Consider the following 22,682-nt stretch of genomic DNA (forward strand, 5'->3'; position numbering starts at 1 on the left):
TCGCGCTCATCAGCGCTTGGCAGCAGACCTTCGTGGGGGCAGTCCACCCCAGGATTCACTCTTCTCCGGCCACAGCAGTCGTCAGGTGAGGTTGGGGTAGGCTCCCAACTCACTTTCTGGGTTCCCGCTCTTCGGTGCCGATAGCGTGCCAAAGCTCACGCATCGGGCGGGGCTCGCGCTTTCGGAGCGAAGGCTTCTTCTTTTTTCAAGCGTTTCAGCGCTCGTGGTAGCGGCTCCCTCTGGGCTCCCACAATCACGGGAGGGGCAGGGTCACCTGCTGCTGATCTCTTCTTTGATTGGCAGCATCACACGGCAGCGGATTTTCTTTCTCGAGGCTGCAGGGGACAGGGTGCTCTCACATGATTCTGTCTGCAGTCTTGCTCATCCCACCCTCGTCGCCAGTTGTAGCATCGTGCTACAAAGAACCACGGACACAGGTTCTTATGTTTAAGGAGCTTTATTATCTGCAACCTGGCTCAACCCTGTCCCTACTCTAACTGCCCTCCTCTCACTCCGTCTCCTCCTCTTCCTGTCCTCCCCTGGGCTCCACCCACAACCACTAGTCTGCTAACTTCACAACAATTCGGTATTTAAGAGTAGGTAAATCGAGATTACCTACATCGGGCCCCAGGTAACATAGGCAAAGTTTTACATTATTGAATTGATTAAACCATTATCTGAATACGAAAATAAGACTACCACATTGTTTCAGAAAATTAGATGAATAGATTTCATACATACTGAAGCCTCAGAGGGATAAATACATTTTAAGATGTATGCCATCGCATTTGAATGAATTCTGCTGAAAAAGAGTGTTCAGTGATGATAATACACAAACCTATGCCCAAACTTGGGTCCTGTGTTTGCCATTACACAGGAATCAAGCAGTCAAGCTAGTCTAACTGATGAGTGGTGATTCCCTGAAAATAGTCCCAGGATGCTTGTTTCTGATCCATTGGGGTCCTGGCCTGGCATTTCGGGCTGGACTGTTCCCACAAGGAACTGGGTCAAGATTAATTTGAATATAGCTGGGTCCAAACTGGAATGGCATACAGAGCAAAATAACAATGGATTTAGGCCCAGATCTCTGTACTGGAGGTGAATGTTTGACATTGTTCAGCATTCTGTCCATCATTGTTCTTTTTCCAGTGATTGTAATACACCATGTAAAACAGTAAATATGTCAATACTTAGAATTATGTAGAATCAGCTTTTTATTTATGTTTGTTTCTTTAGAGCACTTTACACTTTTACTTCATTTGATTTGTTTGTGTTTCTTTATAAGACTTATACTTTGTCTTGCTATTTTTTACCTATTTACAATTTGTATTTTAAATGTTATGTGTTCTTCCATTTTATCTGCATTTATATTGTCTTCAAAATAAATTTGATATAGGATTTAATCGTCATAAGAAAACGTGTTTTATGATAATTGAAGGAGTTGTTTAACACGGTGAATGCAACAAAAAAGTCGGATCCCGTCGCGTTGAAGACAAAACTTTTTGGCCACAGAATGTTGAAACGTTCTTATTTCCGCATGGGGTAATGTTAATGTGCCCATGTTCCTCCGAAGTGGAACATTTGTCAGTGGTTTATCTGGGCCCTAGCTGCAGGGGCGAATGAAAACAGTAAGAGGAAGGGCGTCTCGCCTCAGTATTTACTTTATGTATAACAGCTGTTTTTCTTTTGATCTTCCTGCTTGCATATAAATCACTTTAGCAGACGGCATTATTTTATGTTCTCTAGTTTTCGCTTGATTTTAACAATCTGTTTGCATAATTGGCAATTTTGCAGTTAGTGCTTCTCTTGCTTTCATGCCCAAACGTATTTATTGTCGTTCGGTAACATCTGCTCACCAGTTGAAAACCCAGGCAGCTAAATTTCTATTTAATGAGTCGGAGATCTGCAAATTGAGTGCCACTTAATTGCCGAATAGTAGCACCCGTCTTTACCAGTGATCAGAAGCTGCAAAACGAGAGTAGGGTTACCCAGAAACAGCCTTTCAACATTACCAGGGTGAAGTGCGACAAGTCCCGCAGGTAAGAAAGCTCTGAGATGAAGCCTGCTAATTTATTTGTGTTTGTCTGAGCCCTGTTTTTTCCCAGTTATTTTACCATCTATAATAATCGACCTCTAAACCTAGGTGGTAAAGTCATGTGGCTCACATTGACGCCACCAATGAGACGAATGCAATAGGAAGGGGTTTTAAATTGTACATTTTGTGACTGAGAACAGAGGATGAGGACGTGCACTGTTGTAAAATGTGCAACCTTTTGAGACTGATTTCTAGTTCAGAAGGGGCCAGAGAGGGTCTCATTCTCATTGTGTAAAGTTGCAATTAGGTCTGATTAGAAACAGCTTTACCTATTGCCAGAGCTCCTGTAATCACAAAGAAACCTGAAGAGCAGTATAGAAAGAGGGTCTTTGCCTCCTCCCCTTTATGATGATCTTCGGTAGTGGCATTTGCTTTGGCAACAGTTGTGCTAGCCCGACTTCGGAGTAGTTCCATTGACTGTTACTGCTAGAGACATTGGAGTATATTTACAAGAAATTGACGCAGTGCGGTGCTGCTGCAGTACGATGCATTCCTGTCCTTTCCCCTGCGATGGCGCACAACTGGCTGCCGAGCACCAACACAGGCACCCTGCATAAAAACACTCATTGATGGCGTTTTCCACCTTCTGTTTGTGCTGCAGGGCGTATTTCTAGGTTCAATCTGGGACTGCACCAGATTCCAAGAGTGTTGAGTGGGAACATCAAAACACACAAGATGAAGGACGGAATGTTGCACAATGGCAAAACATTCACCCCCAGTCACAGATCTGGGCCAGAAACCGGTCCTAGGATGCTTGATTACGGTCCAGGAAAGACATGGCTTGGCAGTTCGGGCTGGACTGCTCCCATGAGGCACAGGGTCAAGACTGAATTGCATATGGCCATGTCTGAACTGGGGTGGCTTGGTGAGCAAAATAACGATGGATTAAACCCAGATCTGTGACTGGGGGTGAATGTTTTGCCATTGTGCAACATTCCATCCATCATCTTGTGTGTTTTGCTGTTGCGTGGGAACACCCACAGCAACACCCATAGAATGCTCCTTTCATGCAGAAAAGTGTGTGAAAGAGGTCATATTTCCAAAGCCATGAAAAGCCACCCAGAGTGGCTTTGTGTGGCATCGTAAATTTGGGCAGGCACGCTGTACCACCAGAGCATCAAAAAAGTGGTGCAAGGGGCTTGTAAATATGCCCCACTGTTCACTCAGACATGATGTCAACTACAGTATAAAAGGGATTTGCATGGAGTAACCCTATGGCAAATACCGTAAAAAGGGCTTTTAGTTTAGGATACCCCTGGCAAAATACAATGGAAGGAGCTTTTCATTTCAAGGCCTGACACATACAACAGAAAGTGGGTTTACATGTTGAACTCTCTGACCAATACAATAGGAAGGGGGTGTATATTGTGAACACCATGACAAATCCCACAAGAAGGGTCTTTACATTGTTCATCACTATGAGACGTTTTTTACAGTGGCTTCTACTTCACGAAAGGATCCAGTTGTCACTTTCTTATTGGGTGATTTGCAATTTTATGTTGAATATTTACTTGTGTGTGAATGAAAGTACTTTCTCTTTGTAAAAGCAAAACCACTAACTACACATTTATTAATGAAAGAATGATAAGGGATTTATAAAGCGTTCCGATACTCCAAGGAGTGTCCTGGCTCTTCGAACCACTACCAATGCACACATATAAGGTCTAATCAAATTCAAATTCAAAAAGTCTTTATTTCGATTTTTTTCAATCATAAAAGACAATTACAGTTTAATATTTTAAAATTACCCTTCATTGACAGCTAATAAAATCCATAATTTGTCACTTCAACTCTCAATTGACAATTATTTGCCTATCGCCATACATAAAACCCATAAATTACAGTCATTAAATAAATAATGTTAAAAAGAAGAAAGAGAGGAGAAACATTGATATATAATTCATTTCATTCTTTAAAAAATGTTTTAAAAAATTTAATCATTAGGTACATTAATCACTAGTAACATTTTACAATCTCAGGTGTCACAGGCCGTAGTTACTGTAGGCTCATTTTACGGCCCGAATTATCCACATCCAGTGGAGGAATTTAGCTATGGCTATAACTACGGCTTGGGAGTTGTCAGTTCGTAAGATCCTGACAGCCTCACAACCCGTTTTGAGACCCAACTGGACACAGATAGGTTTTAACCAAGATCTCCTAGGTACCTTATATTCTGGACAGGCAAAAAGAACGTGCCCAATGACTTCCCGCTGATCGGGACAAAAGGGACAGGCCGAACCTTGTCCCCCACGCCATTTTGCAGTGAGAGCATTTAATGGTAATGTCCCCACCCTAATCTGATGATATTTCTTCCTGTCCCCTGGGATAGTAATCCAGTCCCAATAAGCCTCAAAGGCCGGAGAATGCTTAAGTTCTAGGAAATCTGCCGTAAAAGATGGTTCAGTACAGCGGCCAAACCTTTTTGTCTCCAACATGTTCCAGTAGAGGTCTTGGAATATTTTTCTAGATGGAAAAGAATTCCCTGCTGGGTCATCCCACAATGGAGATAATCCCATAGCCTTATATATTGCTTTTACCTCCTTCATCCATAGTATTTTATGGGCCTTATCGGAGTCTCTCACCTCGAGGAAGGCCCGTGCATACTGGGAGAGTTCTGGGGTAACCCATAATCTCCTCCAGTAGGCAACCGATCTATATCTGGCCATATCCTCAAGGCCATGAGACCCCAGATCATAGTGGAGAGGGATCAGTGGAGTGGAAGCCGGTAAGCCTGTAATGTTGCGCAAAAATGTACTCTGCGCACCCGTCAGCCTTTTTAAATTACTAGGCCCCCATAGTTGCGCCCCATAGAGAACTGCTGCTCCAACTTTGGCGTCATAGATCTTTAGAACTGGGGTAATTGGCCTGGTATGAGATAAGTAAAATTCCTTAGTGAGTGCTCCTGTCAATTGTGCGTGCTTCGTGATCAACTGGTTGGTGTGCTGTTTCCAGTCTAATTTGGATGATATGGTTATGCCCAGATAGTTAAATACTTGGGTCTGCTCCAGTTGAACCCCATCCATAACCACCTTCCCTCTGGCGTGTTTGTTTTTGTGCAGGACCATGAACTTTGTCTTAGATTTATAGATGACAAGGCCATGATCATTACAAAAAGGTCTTATCTGTTTAGTCTTGTTTAAACAACGACGTCTTCAGCCTCTTCCTAAACTGAGAAATATTTGTATTGCTCCGATTTATTAGGTGTTATTTCGTGCTTTGCAAAGTTACACATTTCTAACTCAGACCACCCTCTTGTGTACGTCTTGGACTTTTCTGCTCTACCTCGCCACCCGAGGGTTAAATGATAAAAGGGTGTACTTAGTTTGGTGCCATTAGAAGCATCACCCCTGGGCTTTGGCACCACCTATTCTTTGCTACTTGCTTTTTTGGACATTTAATTGGGCAGAAGTTGTATTAGCTCCTCAATGCAGTAGTCCTATTCTGAATAACTCATACAAATATTGGTAATACAGACCATGAGTCCAAAACAGTAGGAAGGGCCTGCATTGGTGTTACCCTGTTGCGAATACAATAGGAAAGGAGTTTACTTTGTGGACTATGAACAAATGCAGTACCTGAAAAGGTTTATACATCAGGAACTCTGTAACAGATACAGTAGGAAGGGGTTTTACGTTGTGCACACTGTGGCCGACGGGAGCACTGCCTCGCTAGTGCTGCCGTCAGCCAACGGCCGACGCAGCTCCGCCCACCTATAGAACACCCGCGGTTAAGGCTTTAAATGGGCTTCATATTGTTTAACATTCATCTCTTGTTTAGGTGACACTAGATGGGTATGTTTGTATATTGAATGTGCATATTTGTAACTTTATGTTTAGCCTTTATTTATTTTTTTAAAGTAAAAACACTGGTGGGCATTGATTAATTAATTATGCTTTCTTGAGTTCTGGGTGTATAACTCACACCTTCTTTCTGAGTAAGCCTTGGACTATTCTGCCTCGTTATTCTGAGGGTCAAGTGGAAAAGAAGCATGGTTTGTCACCAGTGTGGGTCAAAGAGTAAGGTGGGCTCAGGAAGTAAAGGGTCAATTTGTCACAACTGGAGCACAGAAACCACCACATTCCCACATGAACTGCTGTGGAGGTGCATTGATATTGCACAGTGCCCTAGAAGGAAGCAACCCTGATACTGTCCCTCTCCCTCACCACTCTCTGCTGTAGCACTTCCAACTCAGCTGTCGTGCTGCTCAATAAAATATCCCATCCTGCTACATGTACCAACCACAACATGGACAGTACAACGTGGCAAGGTACACTCTGAATCTCCCAGTCCTAAAAAAGTCACTTTCTTTAAACGTAATAATGCAATGACACATGGAGTGGGTTGTGCATATTGCAGTAATTAAATGGCTGGGCTGCTGTGGTGTGCTCCCTGTCACTCCTTCAGCAGTGATTGCATTGTATATAATTGATTATTCTTCCACATCACAGAAAATACCTGGAACAGCCTCCCAAGGCCGTACTGGTAGTACCGGGTATCAGGCGTTTCCCCGGGAGGCTAGAAGTGTGGGGGCTGGTTTTCTAACTTGGGGGTTGTTTTGCAGCACTTGCTGTAGAGCAACATTAACAATGTCAAGATATCTTTGGTGATTAATCTTCCTGCTGGTGTGAGCTGGAGTTTTGTCTGGAGGCAGTTTTGAATCATCTAAGGTAGGGCCTGCTGCAAAGAATTTGTACCAGCAGAGCATATGTGTATTTTATGTGTATAGCTCTGTGGGTTATTGCTTTTTCACAGAGATCCTTTTGTTACTGTGAAGTTCATACATTAAAATGATAATCTAGCACTGTGAGCTATGAACTGCCATCAAAGAGCTGCATGGCAGGGTTAGAAAGTTAGTTTATTTCCTGACTTTTATTTTCCTAATGTTGCTAAAAAATGGTGTGCTTGGATAGAAATCAATTCTTATTAGTAAATGTAAACCTAACCACTGTTTTCCAAAGACTTTATTAGCATTTCAATTACCATAGTAACAGTTCAAGGGGCATAGACCTTGCGTCATAAAAGATGCATAATATAGTACAGTATCATTAATTGTTTTACAGTGTATACATGATATTATTGGTACAAGTGTGACATAATGCGACCCAACATAGTATAGTACAGATGGTATAAGATGGGCACGAAGAGCAGAGCCATATATGACTAGATAATTTGTACTGATGCCAAACAGCATGCTAAACATTGACGCTTGAGTCACCTATATGTATATACGAGTCACCCAGAATTATATACATATATATATATATGTATATATATATCAAAACACAAGCCGCCCTGTCTCAGAGGGAGCACTTATCAAGTTGGTGCTGGAATCGGGACCAGGAGCGGGGTCCCGTAGATTGATTTCCACTCGAAAAAAATATATATTCCAGCACTCCGCTCGTTAAAGGAAATCAGATTTATTCAGCACTGTTAATGCCTACGTGTTTCGAACCAGAATGGTTCCTTGTCACGGCAGTTTTACCTTCCATGGTTGAGAGAGGCCAAGGCAGTTTATACTGCCATGGGCATGAGTTCACTGTGGGAGAATCCTACTGTTAATTCCTTTCCGCCCAGAAAGGCTTTTAGGGAGTTATATTGGTCGATGGTCTCTATGAGAAGCTTTAGAACTTGTATCAGACATACGTGGTTAAAGCCCATTTGCTTGCTGTAAGGCATTACCACTGGTGTAGAGGCACTAAGGATTCTTAAAACAGATTGTTCTGAACCTACTGTAATTGCTGTCGCTAAATTTTTATATTGGATTTGGGTAATACGGGCACGAAAATTATGCCAGAACTAAAACTGTTTTAATACATGTATATACACCTTCATAGACTACCTCATGGAAATCATCACAGCCAAGGCCTCTCAGAACGCCAATGGCATTTTTCTTGGCGACTTCAACTTGCACTGGAACGACCCCAAGGAGCCGCAGGTCAACGCCATCAGAGACTTCCTGGCCGACCAAGCCCTCACCCAAGCCTGATCCCTCCCTACTAACTCAAAAGGGGCCACATTAGACTGGATCATCTCCAAGGAATCTGCGGTCAAACTAACTTCCATAGATCCCCGGGACTGGTCTGACCACCACACTATCACCTTTTGTCTTCCTGGCACTCACAAGACATGGACACCGCAGCCGGTGATCCCCAAAAGATGGATCAGGGACACCAAGAACCTGGATCACGAGAAATTGGCTGCCCGCTGTGCAACTGACGTCCCTCCTCACCCCCATATCACCACGATCGACAACATCTCTCAACATTATTCCACAACGATAGCCAATATTATCGATGACCTTGCCCCGCTAAAACTGAAACAAACACAGATCAAAGACAGGAACCCCTGGTTCAACGGTTCCCTTAACAATGAGAGGAGGTCCCTCCGACAAACAGAAAGGAACTGGAAAAAACACCCTACCGCCGACCATCTTAAACTTCTCCGTCTGGCTAGAAACGCGTACAACAAAAAAATCATCAATTCTAAAAAAGAATTCTTCAGAGCTGAACTGGATAACTCTAAGAATAGACCTCGTAAATTTTTCGAATGGTCAAACACCAATCAAACAAACTTGCTAAATCGACCAAAGAAACCCTTATTTCAACAATCCCATGCGAGCAATTCTCTTCCTTCTTTCGTGATAAAATCTCTGCCCTAGGAAAGGAACTCATATCGGCTACCTATTCCCAAACCCCTCCTGTTCTGCATCCCCTCTCAGCGCTGCCCTCCCAGACCTCCCCCAAGAACCAAGCGTCATGGTCCAACTTCAATGTCTACGATGAACACTCGATCTCAAAAACTCTTTCCTCCTTAAACCTCAACAACCACTTCAATGACCCTCTCCCCTCAAATTGCCTTGCCTCTGTTTCTCAGGCTATCATCCCTCCTTGGACGACTATAATCAACTCCTCTCTCCTACAGGGATCAATTCCGGACTCTCTCAAAGCCGGCCAGGTGGTCCCCATTCTAAAAAAAAACACTTTAATTCCTGCCTCCCCTGACAATTACAGACCTATCTCTAACATCCCTCTCCTAGCTAAAGTGCTGGAAATATGTGTACAGCAACAGCTAAGCCGACACATCTCCAACTTCCACCTTCTAGATGACTTGCAGTCTGGTTTCAGACCTGGGCACAGCACGGAAACCACACTCCTCCACATTGTGGATGATGCCCTTCAAGCCCTTGACCAAGGCAAAACCTGTCTCTTGATCCTCCTTGACCTATCCTCAGCTTTTGACACGGTTAACCATGAAATTCTCCTGAATCGCCTCAAACGTAGGATGGGCCTGGATGGCACCGCTCTGGCTTGGTTCCGATCCTTCCTCCAGAACCGCTCGCAGAGAGTCCTGATCAACGGCAACCTATCCGCCTCCTCTCCGATCACAGTTGGTGTCCCCCAAGGATCAACCTTATCCCCTACCCTCTTCAATCTGTACCTCGAACCACCCTCAGAGGTGCTGCGCACTGCCAATATCTCCTACCACATGTATGCTGACGACACACAGCTCTACATCAATATCTCTTCTCCAGAGGATATCCATTCCCTGAATGAGGCCTTGAAACTAACTGTCCACTGGCTCACATCCAACCAGCTTAAACTCAACGCCAAAAAAACAGAGTTCCTCTTAATCTCTCCACCCAACGCCAATACAGACATTCAAGTGTGGACCAAGGCTATCACAGCGCTAAACTGCTGTCCTACCATTGTGGACTCTGCTAAATCCCTGGGAATTACCTTAGACGGCAACCTGAACATGCAGGGCCATACCAACGCGATGGCCAAAACCGCCAGATTTCACCTGAACTACCTACGAAACTTGAAACCTTTCCTCGACCCTCCTGATCTAAAATCGGCTATCCAGGCCTTAGTCATCTCTCAACTACAATATGGTTGCTCCACTCTCGCAGGCCTACCCAAGATCTCTCTAGCACCGTTGAAAGCCTGCCTCAACGCCGCCGCCAGACTTCTAACTGGCTCCAAGAAGTTTGACCACATCTCGCCCCACCTTAAAGCTCTGAACTGGCTTCCTCTTGAGGCCAGAATCCAGTTCAAACTGACTTGCATCACCCACAAAGCTCTCTATTCCAAGTCCCCTGATTTTCTCGTACAGAAACTTGTATTATCCGGAGGAATCAGAAACTCCCGGTACGTCAAAACCCTTTTGCTCCACCCGCACGCTTCAATAAAAAGAACATACAATCGGGCTTTCTCTGGGGCTGCCCCAAGACTATGGAACTCACTCCCACCTGCCATTAGAAGAATACCATCTCTATACCACTTCAAAAAGGAGACCAAATCTTTTGTAATGGGCAAATTCCTCTCCTAAAGCTCACGCTACAATTACCCCCTCAACCTGACTTTACCTATGATCACTGCACTATTCCTTGGCTGCCTTCCCCTTTATTACCCGCCCTGCACTTTGAACAATCCTTCAAGGTGATGAGACTGCTCTTCTAGTTTACTGCATCGTTTTTGCTCCTATCCCTTAGAGTAGTCGAATATTATCACTGTTTGTTTTACCATATACTGTTTCTATTTGTTTCCTTATCCCTGGACTCTCCCCCCCCCCTTTGTTCTGTACCCAACCTGATACTACTGTAAAGCGTTCTGATACCCTCACGGGTCTGGTTCGCGCTCTAAAAAACATTAAATAAATAAATAAATAAAAATATATATTTAGTGTATAATCAACTCTGTGATGCCTACTGTATTTTGGCCCTGGACTTTTTATTACATCCTTTTTATAGTTTTTTCTACTCTGTTTTAGAAAAATGATTGTGTATTGGATGGATCAACTTGACAATCTAATCTTTTGGTAGTGATGCTCTGCCACTCATACGTGAATGGAATGTTTCTGTTTTTTTTTAACATGTATAGTCTTTTATGATGTGTATATCAAAATGAAGACTCTTTGAATTGAATTGAAAAAAAATATATATATATTTATATATATTCTTTTTAACAGTATGATATAATATATTTGTGCCTTCAAGAGTTTCTTTTAATAGATCTACTTGTAGTCATATGAGGAAAATGTCTGTAGTCATGCACAAGGGGTGCTCCATGTAGTGAGATGTATGCAAGGTGTAGCCTAGGGTGTAACCCTAATTACTGTGTTAGTTTTTGTATCCTTAGTTTGTGCTGCTCCAGCCCAATTACTCTTAAAAAATGCCTACACCACGTAGTGCCCTTTGTCTTATGTAACATTTTCTATATACTGATTTACACACGTATTATTTAGTCTATGTGTGTTTGATGTAAAGTGCTCTGACACCATAATCTGGTATGAGATGCTCTATAAAACAATTGAAATACATGTGACAGAATGACTATGAAGAGATATGGGGTACTGGTGGAGGGTGATCGTGAGGGAATCATTGAAGAGCTCTTCAAACAAAAATGTGTGTGACTCCCTCTACTAGTGCGTGGAACAATTGTCTTGGCACTCCAATAGCTAATTCAGTTTCACTACCTAGTGCCACACTCCCTTCACATAAAGACAATACAATTCCAAGAATTGGACGAGGTAGGCTCACTCAGGTAAGGTGACATGCTTAATCATTTGCCACCTCGTCTCACCTTGGTGAGGTAGTACTACCAGGGCGGACTCGACCTCAGGGAGTGGCTGGTCTGCGTGAGTTCTTAGAAATTACTTCTTTTTTTCTGGATACAACTTGGATCTAGCTCAATGAGTAAAAAAGCCTTAGGATAAACCAAAAGTGTCTTTACTAAAGTGGTATCCTGGGATTATTTAAAAACCATAATGTGTTGTCAGAGGATGGATATGGCCATTACGTACATCTGACTGACTAGCCAACATGTTTCTGACCTTTTATTTGAGTCGGGCGGTCTCGGGCATTCTTCAGGGCCTGGTCTAAGAGTATCCTCACCAATAAACTAATAGTGCAGAGTACCAAAGAATGTCAGGCACATTATCCTAGTCAAGTGGGGTTATAAACAAACACACATGTAGCAGCAGTGGTGAAAACAGACAGAACACAGACCATAATGATAAACTTCCCATCATCGGAACATTGTTTATCTGCACATTGACATTTTCAGACATAAAAACTTAAAAACAGTAACAAACATGACACAGTGACATTCAAAGCATGCATGTAATTGTGTAAGCATACGTGACTGCAGGTACACCATATATCATCCCAAACACAATATTCATTACCTAATGTACAAAGGCAATTGCCTGATGGTCTGTTCGGGTTGGGCGCTCCTATCATCACACTCTATGTAAAGTGCTTTTGATACCATAATATGGGATGAGAAGCTCTATAGAACAAATGAAATACATGCGACAGAGGGGCTATGGAAAGATGAGGAGCACTGTTGAAGGGTGATAGAGAGGGAATCAGTGAAGATCCCATCATTTACTATGCTTTTTAATCTAATACAATTGAATGTATTATGAAAATGTGTCATAGAATGCATCATTTTTGTCATTTTCCCCCAAATTTTCTTTGGGGAAGTACCCGCCAAACCCTCCTTGTAATGGTTGAGCTTGCTCGCTACACTCACTCTCTACGCAACGCATGGGGGCTGGTCTGACAAAATCTGCCAGGGCATCTTTGGATTCCCAATCTGGCCCTGCAGCCTCCCCACCCACCTCTGGACCATCAACAAACTTCTGGAATTCCAAATGGCCATCAAGTCCTGGCTGTTCAACTAAGCCTCCGGGGCATGCAACCGCCTGGTTACCCTATCGGGTGATTAGCCAAGCTTAGAAATCCTGATTGATTGATTGATGCAGTACAGAAATGCATTAAGGTACACATCTATGAAAAAACAGAACATGAAAATATTACAAGCAGGGGACATCTAAAATCAAAACAGGGGAGCCCAAATGTGATTTGTTTGATGCATGCCCCTTTTTTATACATGAGCCAAAGAATGACAACCTCATTATATCGGACCTTCCCCAGTAATGCCCACCACTTATAGACTGTAAGGGGTGAAGACGCTTTCCATTCCCTAGCAATGCATAAACACTAATAGCCACATAGATGGCTGCCAAAATATGTTGAGCTATATCAGCTTTCCTGCCCAGCAGAATATATCTGCCATTTAACTGCAAGTCAACCTGCAAAAGCAGAGAGATATTGAGCTATTTTGCTCCAAACGGAGAACTAGCAAGAGTATGGACTACATCTGCAGCAGCTAATCTGCACCTTGGACAACTGCACCTATTGCTGGATTTATTTGAACCCTATTTATTCACCTTCTCTGGAGTGAAGTGAAACATACATACGGTTCTAAATTGTTGCACCTTCAAAGGAACCCTTAATGACCAATGCCTGAACAGGCAAACTGATCTTAGAGCTCTATTTTTGCGTGAGGATACCAAGGTCATCCTCAGTAAATTGGCTGTCACCTGAACGTATATAGGATAGTAGCTTTAGGTCCTTACTAATAGCCTTACTAACAGATTTATACATAAAGTAATCCCGTACCTGAAGATATTTGAAGAAATCTTTATGAGGAAGGCCACATTCCTGCTGAAGGGCAGCAAAGGTAGAAAAGTTCTGGTCAAACAGCAGCCCAGCAGCTTTAATCTCACAGGAGTGTTACGACCTGCCAATTGCATCCTGAAAAATAGAAGGCAAGGTTGGGTTCTTCCAGTGAGGTGTATAACAGTGTATGGAAGGAATTTGGAAAGCGGAACAAATATCACCCCACATCTTGTATGTATTGATAATCACTTTAAATTGCAACCGTTTGAAATATTTAGGGTCCGCATGACGGCACAGTAGGAACTTCAATCAATCAATCAATCAATACATTTGTAGAGCGCGCTACTCACCCGCGAGGGTCTCAAGGTGCTGAAGGAAGGGGGGGGGGCGCTACTGCTCGAACAGCCAGGTCTTGAGGTGTTTCCTGAAGGTGACATGGTCCTGGGTCAGTCGTAGGTGTGCGGGGAGGGAGTTCCATGTCTTGGCGGCCAGGTAGGAGAACGATCTTCCTCCGGTGGTTGTTCTGCGAATCCGTGGGACGGTGGCAAGGGCGAGGCTGGCGGAGCGGAACTGGCGGGTAGGAGTGTAGAACGAGAGGCGGTTGTTGAGGTATTCGAGCCCATGTTGTGGAGTGCTTTGTGTGCGTGGGTGAGGAGCCTGAACGTGATCCTCTTGCTGACGGGGAGCCAGTGTAGGTTTCTCAGGTGGGCAGATATGTGGCTGTGGCGAGGGATATCGAGGATGAGTCGTGCGGAGGCGTTCTGTATGCACTGGAGTCGTTTCTGAAGTTTGGCTGTGGTTCCTGCGAAAAGGGCGTTCCCGTAGTCCAGTCGGCTGGTGACGAGGGCCTGGGTGACCGTCTTTGTGGTTTCGGTGGGGATCCACCGGAAGATCTTACGGAGCATTCGCAGGGTGTTGAAGCATGAGGATGAGATGGCGTTGACTTGTTTGGTCATTGTGAGGGAGGAGTCCAGGATCAAGACCCATTTGATATACTAATGAAGTTCGTTCATGTTGACAGTTAACGAGAAGATACCTAGCACGAGAGACAATGGTGGCCCAAAAGTTGACCTTAAAGTCCAGAAGAAACCAACCACCTGGATTGGGGAGTAGCATCAAGAAGCGGACTGACTGCCTACCCCTTTTATTCCCCAAACAAAGCTACTTATTGCTTCCTCAAGCCTTCTAAAAAATGTATTTGGTACCCGAAGTGGAATGGAACAAAAAAGGTATCAAAACTTTAATAAAAAATATTCCTTTGAATAATATTACATCAACCAATTATACTAATAGGTTGTCGATGCCATAAACACATTTTAATTATAGACTGAGATAGTAACTGTTCATATTTTAATTTGATGAGCATATTCAAGAAGATAGAACAGGCTAAAAACTCGTCCAAAGAAGTGTTTATCATTTTAAAATCCCTACAGTCAGCTGAAAATCTAACCAAACCTCATATTTCCACAGAGGAGTCCTGCAATAGAATTGTGGAATTTTTCGCAGCAAAAGTAGCTAAGATCGACAACACTTTCCCTATGAAAGCAAACAGGGCAGAAGCAACGATTGCACTTTGGTCACGATATTTAAGGGAGAAACCATAGATGAGTTTAAGATGCCAGAATCAGATGAGTTGAGAAAGATAGCGAAAAGAACAAGATCTAGATCCCCGAAGGACTCAGCTGGCCCAGAATTGTTGATGCAGGGAGAGAATTGCATTTTACATCTCATATCTGAACTAATTACCAGTTCCTTCCAATCAGGAGAAGTTCCATATGAATGGAAACAAGCTATGGTCTGCCCTTTAAGGAAAAAGCTGCATTTTGACCACTCAGTACTAGAAAAGCTGCACCCTATCTCACTGCTATAATTTCTTGCAAAAATTGCAGAAAAAGCTGTAAATATACAGCTGATCAATCACTTTGACAGAAATAACCTAATGCACCCCTCACAATCAGGTTTTCGAGCTGCACATTCTAGAGAGACAGCACTCCTTGTGGCTATGGAAATCTTAAGACAGCACGCGGATGAAGGCCACACAGCTGCTCTGATCTTGCTGGACCTCAGCACAGCTTTTGACACCGTATCCCCTTGCCTCTTCCTCCAAAGATTAGAGACGAGTGGAATTAGGGGCATGGCCCTGTGATGGATGATGTCCTTCCTGTCATTGTGATGTTTCCAGGTCACACAAGATACCCATACTTCCAAGAACTTTCCCCTGTTCCAGGGAGTTCCCCAGGGTTCAATCTTAAGACCCACGTTGTTTAACTTATACATGGGACCACTTGCCACTATCATGGAAGGTCACAAGGTGTCTATTGTGTCCTATGCTGATGGTACTCAACTTATCATCACATTGTCCCAGGAATTACCGCCCACCGATTTTCCCAATGCATGGAGGAGGTAACAGCGTGGATGTCTAACCATTGTATGCAATTGAATGGTAGCAAAACAGAGGTGATGATAGTGGGAAAAGCTCCATCTGTCTGGTCTTCAGCATGGCGGGCTGAGACACTCCGCCAACTTCCAACTCTCAAAGCAGAGGTCAAAAATATCGAAGTCTGGCTCGACTCCAATCTGACATTTGAGAGTCAGATCCGGAAAGTCACAGGTAAATCTGTTGGGACACTAAAAGTCCTGAGGAAGGTCCTCGAACTACTACCTGTCAACGCCAGGAAAACTATAGTACACACCGTGGTCACCTCTCAGATTGACTACGGAAATGTCCTATATTTAGGTGCCTCTAAAAAAAGAATACTGAAACTGAAATCAATAAAAAACGCAGCAGCCCGCCTAGTGCTGAATCTACCAAAAAGAATATCCATATCAAAATGCCCAGCCAGATTGCACTGGCCACCAGTCAAAAAGAGAATACCGTTCAAGACAATGTGCATTTGCCACCGTATTTTGGCAAATAAAGGACCACGATATCTTCAAACAAATATAGCAGCCTACACACCCAGCAGAAACCTGAGATCCGAAGGCAAAGCATTAGTAAGGATTCCTAGAATCAAAAAGGCTAGGATGGGTGGTCGTTCCTTTAGATTCCTGGCAGCCAAACACTGGAATACACTGCCAGTCGAAATAAAAACAGAGCCCAGAGTAACAACCTTCCGGAGAAAGCTGAAGATATGCCTTTTCCCACTAGTTAGTCAATATGTCTCCCAAGACCTCCTGTTATAGGCCTAATGGCGGAATGTCGATCCTGCCTGACTCTCAACCCTTACTGTCTGCTATTTTGTCTTCTACTAGCCCTGGGACACGCAGGCGGTGCAACCATGCGCTCTATAAATGTATAAATAAATAAATTAACAGATGAAGTATTCTTGACACCCAAATAGATGCCAACAGTAGGTTCCTTCAAGGAAGGTGAAAAATTAGAATAGTTTGGTTTTTTTGAAGATTCAAGTGATACTCTAAGACTACCCGAATCTTTGAGCCTCCTCAGTGATAGATTTCATAGCAAAGGCTGGTTCAGAGGAATACACAGCTACATCATTGACATAAACACTAATCTTAATCTCAATTCCATTCAAAGCGACAGGAGCTATCAATGGACTGGGAATAAAACACAGTAGTTAAGGCTCCAAATAGGAGGCAAATAATAGCGGGGACAATAAACATCCCCAACATGTGCCACAAGCGATTTTAAAAAAGGAAGAGCAGTGTCCAGCCAGAACCACACGGGTTATTAGACATCAATGCAAACACTGGACACCATCACTATATTTAGCCCCAAAGCCAAACATTCAGAGGGTTGCCCACAAAAAATGACCCCAAGACCCTGTCAAATGCCTTCTCAGCATCTATTAATATCGCCCCAATATGCCTTCCCAGAGTATTAGTGGCGTCAAACATTGTTATGACTGTATTTATATGATTGTTAGGATCCCTAACTGGGAGGAAACAACTTTGTTGTGCACGTACCAAACCTTAATACAGGTCAAGTCAAGAGAAACTTTATTTCGATTGATTCTACAATCATAAAAGTACAATATAAAAAGTATTACAAGAGTTTTAAAATTTTTCAAGAATACTATGTTAACTGCTACATAGAAAAAATATTAGATTAGTCTTTAAAAAGAATCATCAATACAGTGATGCCGTGGTTAGCAAAAGGCTATGTACACAAAAATTTTCACATAAAATTTACAATGCAAAAACCGCTAATTGAGAACGAATTTTCAGACATGCCTTTAAGTAGCAAGCTACACATTTTGCAACAAATTGAGTGTCTAAAAACTGTAGAGCCAAAAGAGCGGGCCTACATCTTCTGAGACCTAAATGGCGAAGAAGTGGAACCAGCCACTGTTTACGCGGGGTCTCATAGTAACTGCAAAACAAAATTACGTGTAATGTAGACTGGAGGGAGATGTTGTCGCAAGGGCATCTAGTTAATTCACGTTGCCAGTCTAAAGGCACTGGGAACGAAACAAGACGATAAAAAGAATCAAAACGAAATCTTGTTAAAACATATCTATCATAATTTGACAGATAATAAGTCAAATAGGGTTGGATGCCAAGAGAGGATACAAGAAGCCAGCCTTCTGGCCAGACATTTAACATATATTTTGACATCTGCATTAATGAATGAAATTGGGTGATATAACCCTTTCTCTTCTGCTGGCTTATCCTTTTTAAGAAAGATGACAATATTGGTAGAATTCCTCGAGTCCAGAATATTGCCGCCTTGATCAATATATAATACAGTATGAGCATAATTAACAGAGGTGCCGATGCATCTGCAAAAATCTTATACAATTCCACTGGCAGAGCCTTCTTTCCCGCTCATTGCTTGACAGGAGAGAACCAATAGTTTCCTTCAACTCAGCAAGAGTAAACACATTGTTGAGTGCTCAGCCTGCAAAGGGCTGGCCTAGGAGTAAACACGTTTGAAAGATATTCTGCCACCTCACATTGACTCGGAGCCTCGGAGTGCAAAAGTCAGATTAAATGGAAAACGAATAAATGCAACACTGCTGTGTTATCTTTCATGTGTGGTCATGGACCTCTGTGTGAGTGCATGGTTGGATTGTGAGCCTTTCCCCCAATCCCAGTAGCCAAGGATTGCTCACATATGTTGGCTATTGTTTAAGAGAGGCTTGGAAAGGCCCCCCTCTTTGGCTTTGCCTTCCCATATATTTGCATCAGATATTGTGCAGCATTCATAAAAATGTAATGACCAGTATTTCACAAACGTACTTATTTTGTGCACTGTGGTAAGCTGTATCTCTGTGATTGTATAGAAACCATATTCTGTGCAATTGCATGCTATGTGCATTCCTAAATTAGGTTGCCATGTCCTTCCTCCCTTGTGTGTACCTGCATCAGCCTCCTCACACCCTGTACTGATGGATGCTGTGAAAATCTCTGAGACCTGGAATGTCAGTTGTTGGCACTCCTTTGTGCAGAATAAACATGTTTGGATTAACGCTTGGCTTGTCCCTGCACAGTCCAAACTGGCAACAAGCACAAGATATTAATCCGGATAGCTGCGGTTGACTGTGTGGAGTGTGCGCCAGCCACATCCTTTATTAACCTGGGGCCTCATTTATGGCATTTTGGCGTAGGGCAGCGCAGCACGGTGCTTTGATGTGCTGCCCTACGCAAAGTGAAAGGGCAGGCATGCGCTGTATTTAAGTATTTAGCCTGTACTTTCTGCCTGTGCTGGCACCATTTTAGCAGCCTAGTGCCAACGTAGGCAAGGGTGCCACCTTTGCAGGCACGATTGTTTGTGAGTAGAAAGGGGCACCTTCCTGTACAAAAACAATCCTATGAGGCATTTTCTTCATTCTATGTGTGCTGCAGAATGGAAACTGGAAAAGATTAGGAGAAATTAAGATATTTCTGCTTGTTATGCCTCATGTCAGGAAGCACACTGATTTGACGCTTACCCAGGTTTACATCACTTTGTAAATCTGAGGCAGCGTAAATTCCATGGGTGTTGCATGGGAAAAGTGACTCGAACAAACATGGAATGCCTCCCAGGCACAGAGTAAGGCAAAGCTACGATTTGCGCTACATCGCATTACTCACCCCTAGGTGTACAGTGGCTAAATGTCCACAAAGCTTAGGAAGTGGGACGGTTTATTTGTCAGCTCCTGTTCTTGCCGCGCCATGGTGAATGACTGCAACTCCTGTCAGCCACATCCTTAGGACTGTAAAAGTAGGTGGGCTTCGGCTACATCTGACGCAACGCTTCACGTCTTTGCTGTACCCTGTCTGGCCCATTACTGAACTGTCACTGACCCTGATTAGCCCCTCAAGGCGACACTTCTCCAACTAGGTTGAAGCATCATATTCAATTACTGGCCACATAAGGGAGCCAAAGACTGGGGCATTCATGGCACATTCAGTTTGAACTACACTTCCAGCACATCAATGTTATGATCAACCTAATTTCCCTTTGCACCTTTAGTTTATAATGTGTTACTCTGCTCAAATTTTTAACATTACCTTTCCAGCAACAATATATATTTTTTCTTTCTTCCTTTACCTTAGATTAAGAAATTCACATACTTTATACTGCAGCCAATCTTAAGCCAGTATGGCTCGAATAATGTATGAGGTAAGCATGCCCATCACATTCCTTGATATGCCAGGAGCTCCAGGGAAAGGCTGGGCTCAATGGATCAAATGCTTTCAAAAACACCCAGAAGTTGTAGATGGCACAGGGTTACTACAGATATCTGGGTGAGGCGGGAAGGAGATTATTGACCAAATAGCATAATTGAAAAGGAGGGAATAGAAGTTTAATGGTATGTCTTTATTGAAGAAAATAAAGGATGCAGTCATATCTTTATACCATGAGGGATCATCATGGAAAGATTAAATGTTTTATACCAATAACAAGCTCTCAGTGAATCTATTTAAGCATATGTAACAGCATTGAGAATGCGGGTTAGCATTTGCTTATTCAAAGACAATGGCAAGATGATTTGTGACCAACTTGTGATGTGCACCACTTGTCCAAAGACACAAGAAAAACTGCTATCTCATAAAAACCCTAACGTGAATAAGGTTGTGTCCACAATAGTGAGAGTGGATATATCGGCTAAGGGTGTGAATCTCCTGTGTAACCTGATGCTCAAAGAACTGGTGACAACATGGTCTGAAAAGATGGTGATGTCAATAAAAGACACACTGGTGGTAAGGTAAAAGAAAGAATATAATTCAAGACTGCTTACTAAACACATGGATCCACGTATCATACTACCTCGAGCAAAGCTTGGCCAGCCTTAGCGTAAGTTGTGCAGAGGATCTGTAAAAAAGGTAGTTTTTAAAGGTTGTTTTTTTAAAGAGTGCAAAGCACTTTGTTAGTAAGTGTTATATACTGTTAATGAAGACGATAATGTATGGGATGATGATCAACTACTGAAGAACTCTTTCTGCTGATAGCTATCACAGGCAAGGATGAAGACAAGAATCAAACCAGGTATAATATAAAACTGAATAGAAATGAAGGGCAAGTACTTGTAGACAGAGGACCAAAGACTACCATATTTTCCAAAAAGACACATCAGACGCTCAAAGACAAGAAGGCCCTGAAGTCAAGCCAAATCATATGTGAATCCTACTGAGCGCACAGATTCAAATAAAAGGGAGTGGTCTAATCCAGGCTGACCTTTAAAGGAGGGAACTATGAAATAAAAATAAATGCTGCTAATTGCAACGTGAACATTCTAGGATGGATAGAACAGCGGGAAATGAAGATGTTAATAAATCTCTGCAAACCACCTTATGTCATCAGTGTACACGAATTATACTAGAGGAGAACAGAGAAGCATTTAGCAACAACCTGGGATGGCTTAAGAACTTAGTGCTTCCAATTGAAGGACAATGTCGAACCAGTCAAACAAAAAAGAAAAAGAATCAGAGTTGTTGAGCCAATCAGCACAGCAGAATAGTTGCTTCCTGTCATCATTGCCAAGAAAATTAGTGGCAAGTTCAGACTGTGCATTGACCTGAACTAAATCGCAAAAAGGTCATGTGGGCATAGCTGAAACCAAGAAAAAGCTAAGAATTTTCTATGGGAGGCCATCAATAGTCTGGGATATGCATGTTTTAGTTAGTAGATGTGCTATGTGCAGCAGTGCAAACAAAGCCATTAAAGTGTCAAAATGTCTCATGATATATGCTAAGTTACTGGAAGGACCTTGGGTGAAAATTGGTATAGACTTTATTGGTCTAATAAATGCCCTGACACCAGACATGTGTTAGACCATTCTATCTGTAGACTACTTTAGCAAGTTGATAAAAGTTAAATTTGTGTCCCAACCAAACACCATAATAATTTCCTCAAGCAAGGCATCTGTCATGGAGGGCTCTCCTGTTAGTTAGTCGATGATAATGGCTCGCAGTGTATCACCCCCGACCAAACACTTCAAGGTACCCGATTCAGTCAAAGTTGAATGAATATCTGTGAGATATGGTTGAGTCAAGGGCCCTTCATCACATTCTACAGGGAGGCCCCATAATTTTGCATTATGCCACTGGAGGCAGCACTCAGAACCGGATTAGTGTGCTAATGCATGACCCCTCATAGAACTCAGGGTGAGATTTTGTTCAAGTTGCTTTAGGGGAGATTGGCCATTACCAGGCCACAGCCTTATTTGTAGGTACTATGGATGAGACTGGAAATTAACACTCTCTCAAAAGATACCACCAACTTGCATAAGGTTGTTTTGGAGAACCAATGTACAATGCAGTGCAAATTAAAGTTTGGAATAAAATATTCTAGAAGAGAGATTCAAAGAGGGCAAGTAGAGTGAGCCCGTGCATGTGGATAAGAAGAGGTGCACTGCTCTACTATTAGACCTTCCATTCTTGGCGTAGTTCTCTCCTAACTTTTTACCTTCAACCCTCCTGTTTTGCTGACTTCATTTACGCTGGCCTTCTAGTGCTAATGTACTTGTGCTCTCTTCATAAAACATTCGACACCGCTACCTTCCCGGAGAGCTGGAAGCACGCCGAACTCAGCGCGCTACTAAAGAAGCCATCAGCCGATCCCACCGACCTCAAGAACTACCGCCCCATCTCGCTGCTCCCGTTTCCTGCAAAAGTCATCGAGAAGACCGTCAACAAGCAGCTGGCCGCCTTCCTCGAGACGAACGGATCCCT

General features: G+C 43.0%; 1 protein-coding gene across 1 annotated transcript in view; it reads left to right on the forward strand.

Moving 5' to 3' along the window:
- The first annotated feature begins 1,934 nt into the window (after nucleotides 1-1,934).
- The window catches only part of SIGLEC15 (sialic acid binding Ig like lectin 15), a 213,663-nt gene continuing 192,915 nt past the window's right edge, over nucleotides 1,935-22,682 (forward strand). Inside the window, exon 1 of the mRNA XM_078677252.1 lies at nucleotides 1,935-2,039. The gene's annotated coding sequence lies outside the window, so the exon portion shown is untranslated. The remainder of the gene's footprint in view (nucleotides 2,040-22,682) is intronic.

Source organism: Lissotriton helveticus, chromosome 2_1 (assembly GCF_964261635.1).
Source record: "Lissotriton helveticus chromosome 2_1, aLisHel1.1, whole genome shotgun sequence".
Taxonomy (NCBI): Eukaryota; Metazoa; Chordata; class Amphibia; order Caudata; family Salamandridae; genus Lissotriton; species Lissotriton helveticus.